The sequence below is a fragment of the Egretta garzetta genome, unplaced genomic scaffold (assembly GCF_000687185.1).
Source record: "Egretta garzetta isolate BGI_Z169 unplaced genomic scaffold, ASM68718v1 scaffold262, whole genome shotgun sequence".
Lineage (NCBI taxonomy): Eukaryota > Metazoa > Chordata > Aves > Pelecaniformes > Ardeidae > Egretta > Egretta garzetta.
Window position 1 is genome coordinate 2974513 of NW_009258797.1, and position 7058 is coordinate 2981570.

The window sequence follows — 7058 nt, forward strand, 5'->3', positions numbered from 1 at the left end:
TCATGTGTGAGGTTGACAAATAAAAGAAGTTAGTGGCGAATAAACATGTAGATTCTAACAGATTAATTAAAAGGGCATTTTCATTATCTTTGATGTTTATGAAACAGACCTTGTGTTTAGATAAATTAAAATCTGGGTATATACTATAAATTATATGGATAGACTTGAAAAGTTATACATAGAGAATTGAAAGAAAAAATTATTTGGGCTCTGTAATTTCATTTCAAAACCCCAAATGCTGCATTTTTTTTTTTTTCTTGTATCGAGGTGGATTCTGTCTTGCTCAATACACATGTGGTTCTGCATTAAACTAAAGGCTTCATTCTGTCAGTGGAATGTTTTGCAACATTTCTCAAGCTACTTGAATTTGGCTGTGGGCATTTTTTTTTAAATCTTTGGAATGCAAATAAGCATTTGTTGTGAGCATCTGACATTCAAATATTTAATCTTTCAGCTTGCTTTGTTAAATGTGACTGTTCATATAGGTTACCTGGAGTTTTGTTTTCCTTTGATTACAGGAGTAAGAATTAGAATAAGAGGAAGAAGTAATTTGGGCTCTGACTCTGCGTTGTCAGGCAGCAGCTCTAGAGCAGTAATACATCTTAAGAAACATGAAGCATCTCAGTTCTGAGCTATGAGGAACATGCTGTTAGGTAAAAATTCATAGGTACAAATTATTAAGCTGTATTATATGCAGAATTTAATTTTCTCTGATCACATTCACACAAAGCAACTGCCTATGGATGAGTTGTCCTGGCTATAACAGGTATTTTCAGATCCTTGCCTGGATCAATTTTTTTTTTCTGCTCGTGGTTCTGATGAAGAGCTCTTAGAAATAATATTGTATTGCATGTCACCTCATAGTGGGAACATTTTAGCTGATGAGCCTAAGATTAACCACCTTTGAGCAAATGAGTGCCAGCAAAACACTCTTGGGACATTCAGAAACAAATCAGCACCAAATTAATTTTGAAATGTGTATGATACCAAAATAGATTGTATTCAGTAGGGACTAGTTTATAAGTCTGAAAATTTTGCAAAGTTCAATCTATACAGACCAAAATAAGGTAACTTACTGGAAACTCTAGGAATATATCAGAAGTTTTAACAGTGGCTGTTCTGAGTAGAAATTATTAGTTGTTAGAATACTTCGCACAGGTGTAAGCGCAGGGCAAAGTGAGTGCTTTTAGTTTAAGGAGGAAGGTGGACTGTCCCTAGATAGAAGGAGCAGCTGAAGGATTCTGTTAATGGACGTGCAAATCTCATCCACCAGATTCATCAGACTACAACCAGAGACTCCTGAAAAAAACAAATGCCATAGACCAATAGTTTCTGAGGACATTACAGATCTCCCAAAACCCTGCAAAAAGAACCTTATGGTAGCAAAGTCAGCAGTTTCTGGGTCTGAATCTAAGGCAGAAGAAATAAAGAAATCAACAGCAATGTCTTAACAGAAGAGCAGGTGTGCTCTGCTCTCAAGCCAAGGCTCCCTGCTTCCTCTCTTTCTAAATCTAGCCCAAGTATCAGCCTGGGACACCCTCCAAACCTAGCCCAAGTATCAGCATGTGTGCCTGGATTCAGGAGGTGTGGTGTAATGTGATCCCAGCTCCTGCTTTTGAGACATAATGCAGCTCCTGGGTGGCTGCAGGGTCTCTGGAACACAGAAGGGCTCAGAGTCAGTGTTTGGTACAGCTCCTTGGCAGAGTACTGTTCAGTCAAGCCAAGAGAAAGCTGTTGCTCCAGACTGATACGACCCATGAATCACCAGGTATCCTGCCTTGGAATAACACTGCCATAAAAGATTGTCAGAGAGGCATCAGTTATATGTTAAACTGTAGAGTTAAAGGAATCCAGAGAAGTTTCAGGGGGGAGAGAAGCAGAGGAAAGTAATAACATTATTTGGGGGGCCACATGCCCAGTCACAAAATTACTATTTTCAGAGAGTTTTGCAGTCAGTTTTGATTACTTAACTCCTGAAGGTGAAATCAGAGAATGTTTCTCTGAGTCATTATTGCAAATTTAACTTACTGCCTGGACAGCTTAGTTAAAAAAAAACACCAAAACCAAACCAAATGTACACACCACCACTACTGAAAAGTATCTTCAAATGCCATAGAAACCCTGAGAATCTTCATAGTTGTTCTTTACTCAAGTCAATGTTGCAAAGTCATCTACCCCAATTATTCACAAGTAGTATGTATTTAGCTAGAAAAAAAGCACAAAGTTTCTGCAGTGTTAGACCTCTACCTATTTTATCAAGAAGCATCTCAAAATACAAAAGTACTAAGTGCCAAACAGTGCAGCAGAGGAGAAAAAAAAAGTATTAGAAGGAACAAGTTTAAAATTTTATCCCGATGAGGGGGAAAAACAAGCAAAACCAAGCAGCCTGGTAAGTCTTGACTAATTTTAGGCTTGTGGCACATGGTAAGTTATATGGACATACAGATACACAAAGGTACACATTCTGTGCAAATTGTCATAGCTACATTGAAGATAAAGAAATTAGGAGAGTTTACAAAGCTAAGGAACTGCAGTTTAGTATTTAGCTGCTCAGCCAAAGCTGTATTTTGGGACAAGTACACACATTCTGAAGAAAATTAGGTAATGTTCTTACTTGCACATTTAGTAGAATTTATAGGGAAAAGTACTGTGCAGTCTTGTTTCCCCACTTTTCCCGAGATAGGAGGCTGGCTGCTGCAGCAGTGTTAGTGCTGACACAGGTATCACTAATCATCCAGAAATAAACGCATGACATTTTCAAATTTGGTGCACTAATCATCCCCTTAGAAGCCAAGATGCTGCTAGCACAGCGACAGGGCTTAATTTACTTTCTCTTCTCAGAGAACAATAGAATTTTATCTGAATATTACATGGGAAAGCAAGTTCTTTCCTGCTAGCTGGGCAGTAGCTAAGGAAGTGGGTGGCAAGTTTGTGGTAAGGGATTTGAAAATGGGTGTGATATAATGGATGATAAAACATAACAGATATATCAGGTAAGCCTTGAGGATCTTACCAGCAGGTCCTCTGGACTGCTGTCATCTTTTCCAGAAGACATTAGACCTCCTGGGGTGTAATAAAACATTCCATTTTAGCATGTCATATACAGAGTTGTCGAGGTTTAAAGTCCAGAGAAAGTGCAAGGGAAGGGCCTCAGCAGCAAAAGGCAGGTGTGAGACCAGTCCTGGTGAAAAAGCAAATTAGAGAAGAGGAAGGAGGCATTGGAATGGGGGCATAGTGAATGTTACCTCATTACTAGCAATTATTTAGATTTCATTGATTACATCCATATTTAACAAGCTATGGAGACCCTCACCATATGAGCTTCAGGAAATACTTCCTTCCAAAAGTGGGTGGTAACTCAAAGCTGATGCAGAGACAAGTGTAAATCAGAACTCCAAATACCAGCATTTCTGAGCTTTGGCGATTTGGATAAATACCACATTCTAGTTGTTACTTTTCCTTATTCCCAAATGAGATTGTTATGAAAACTAACTAGAAAGACATCAGAAAATTGCATTCAGGTGATGTAATCCAAATTTGAGATTGCTTTATGTCTCTAGATCTTGCTGGCCTTCTTGGTTTGAAATAAAACGGCTTTTGGCAGAAGACAAAACTCTGGTGAGAGATGATGCTCTGAGGTGTTTAAACCCACGAATAAGAACAGTCTGATTATTGTAGCATTATCTTTTGACTTGGAAGAGAACAAGTGACCTGTTTTGTCACAGTTTGCCTTTGTGATTTTGGGGACTGTCTTCTCTAAGACCACAGAACAAAGTTGCTTATGTGTTTCATTGGAGGGGGGGGCAGTGTAGAGACACTGTGGTTATAGATTTTGCTATGCAATTAGGTGTCTATATGAAAAAAAGCAGAGTATTAATATATATAAGAAGAATTTATCTCCTTAAACATGGGTGTTTAGTCTTGGCTGAGACGCTCTAGCCTCTTTTAGACCTCAGAATAGTGGGAAACATGATAGAGAAACAAGAGACTCATTCTCTGGAACAACATCTGGCAGCCAGGTGGAATACCCCAAGACTTCTAAAATTGTGCTAGAAACCTCTACCTACAAACCTAAATATTTATGACAGCAGCGTCAGGAGGTGCTGTGCCTTCTGTATTGTTTTGCACTAACATTCTTTTTCAGTGGTAAAGCCTGTTCTGCCAAAAAAACCTTCCTGCATAATCCGATTAATTTCAAACTTGCAAGGGGCTAGAGCTTTTTATCCAAAACCACAGTCCTAGCAGAAACTCTGAGCAACCTAGGACAATTCAGTCAATCTCCTGATGCTCAAGTCATCGTTCAGTACCTGTAACACTGGAAGGAAAGGTACAAGTTAATGTAATAAGGTGCTGCATATTAAATAAGCCACCCTCAGTGCATATTAACTATTTTCCTAACCCTTTATGTTTCAGTGCATTTGTTTACTTCAGTGAAGTAAGGGAAGTTATGCCTTATTTAATGAGACAAAGGACACAAGGGAAGATCCAAAAGAGATACAGAGAAAGAATTTTCAAAGTAATAAGAATAAGGCAATAGATATTTAGGATCTTCCAAAGCACCAACATTGTCAATAATGCCAAGATACTATTACAAAACATGGATTTCATGGGCATCTGAAGCTAGTAAGAGAATAGAATTAAACATGGTTAATGTTCTTACGCTAATCTCTGCTGTGTTTTGGTATTGCACTGTTATATTTTACAAACAAGGGAAGTAACCTGTACCAGAGAATAATGAAAGCTACTTTACTGAAAGGCCAGCAGTAGCTAAAACCCAGAAGGTAAAGTCATATCAGGAGTCGCATGCCTTATGTATACAAGGTACATACAGGGCAAGTCCATTTTTCTGGTCCGAGGGAAGTGACTTTTCTGATTTGAATTTAAACCTTAACTGCTTATATTTCACCTTTGAGTCTAAAAAGAAAAAAAAAAAAACCTCAAGATTTTTCATCTGCTTCATTTGAGATCAATTGAAACGTGCTATTATGAGTTAATTTTGGATCATCTGCATGTTTTGTGTTTATAATAAAAGCACAAAGAATATTTGGAATGAATAATGATTTTTTTAAATTTGAAAATTTAAGTATTTTATTCTGAAAATATCAACATGGTATGAAAAATTGTAAGAAGTCAAAAGTAATTTACTTAAGGCCAGCAGATTCCAACAATATTTCACATGAGAAGCAATGAAATATTTTCCCTTTGGGGTGATGAAGTCACATATTTAGGGAATAGCAGAACTCCAAAACTATTGCTAGTAATCAAAATAAATAAATATTACCAAAATATATCCCAAACCTGTAGTGTGTAGTTTGTCTTTCATTAGGTCTTTGAACAAATTTTGTGGTGCATGTCTGAGTAGTGAAGAGACTTTTTCATCCATTTCCTGTGCCACATGGACTCCTCTAAGAATATGTTTGGGTTTTGGTTTTTTTTTTAACCTTGGCAGAGTGGGTGGATGTTTTCTCTGAAAACAAAATCTAAAAAAGAAAATAGAACTCAAGCAATCCAGGTGGGATTTGGCTGAACAATAAGATGTAGATATCTCTGTGCACCGAGTGTGTAGCTGCAGTTAGAACGAGTAGATGCCGAGGGCAGGATTCAGCTGCCTGTGTGCGGGTGGTTGGTCCTATCTGGGCTGCTGCAAAGGCATCATGCCTCGTCTCCAACAACCCAGAAGGGTACAAATCTTTCAAAGACCTTGTGTCATATCTACCAGTATTTCACAGTCATTGTGAATACTTTTGGACACCTCACATGGCACAAGCCATGATACATTTAAGCTACCGTAATATGATGAAGTCCCTTTAAACAAGCAAGGCAGCCAAGCACGTCCTAAAGCAAACAGCGATGCTTGGAAGCAGAGTCATGCCCTGTACTCGGCAGCTGTACTGACGAGATCGCCACTGACAAGGCAGTAGATACACGGATACCAAAATTTAAGTGTTTCTACTGTAAATTGAATCCCACCTCCACTATTCCAAAATTTGGTGGTTTAATTTGTTTGACTTCATTTAAAAGCTCAATTTTTAGTAGGCCAAAGTCAAAATCGATCTTTAAGCTAGTAAGCCAATGCCTATTGTTAGTGGGGTTTTTTATTTAAAAAATACGTAACAAAAAACTTTTACCTTTTGAAGTCACTGGAGAACTAAAAGTCTTATCATTTGCCCAGCTAAAAATTGCCAGCCACACCAGAGGAAACTGATGGCGGCTCAGGAATTATTTCCCTAGATTTTGTGCTGCATAGCGCAGTCTTAATTTGTCATTAAATTTGTCCTTGTGTTTTTACCTATATTGCAATATTAGGCTTTCCCAGAGGTGGGGTTTTTTTGCTTTCAAGCACACAAGCATCTTTAGCTAGCAGCTCACAAATTATTACTTCGAAGTACTAAAACCCACTAGTAAACCAGGAAAGATATAGTTCACTCCTTAGCCTATGACATTTTTTTGATCCAGTTTTATGCAGTATATCCCTGGGTGGACCTGCATACAAGTCTGTAACTTTAAGAATTGACATTAACTGCTCTACACTGAAAAATTTCCTGTAATTACAAATACTTTGTAATTACAGGAAGTAATTACAAGTTATTACAAGTCTTTAAGTAACTTTTTTCCAATAACATCCTTGCAGCCTAATTTGAATTTTTCCCAAAGAAATTGGCCATGCAGCATTGAATTATAGTAATAACAACTGAATTTAAACTAGGTAATCATTATCAGAGCCCCTTGTATTTATGTCTATATGATATACAATTTCATCAGGCTTTTCTTACAGCCAGCTTTAATACATATTTAAGCAAGAGCTGGTAAATCTGCAAACAGGGCATTTTACATAAAACAACTTTATGCTTATGGTAAATCCACAGGAAAGAAATGTTTCTGTGGCTTAGTCAAATAAATATTTAGATTCTCTGAACACATTTTGGATCGTAGTCTGGTCAACACAACCCCCTTTGAAGTCAGTGGCAAGTGGCCCAATTAGATTTGCATAAAAACTAACTTTTCCACCACAATAAAACCCACATGTTTGAAATAATTTTCTGTTCCATTCTAAAAGC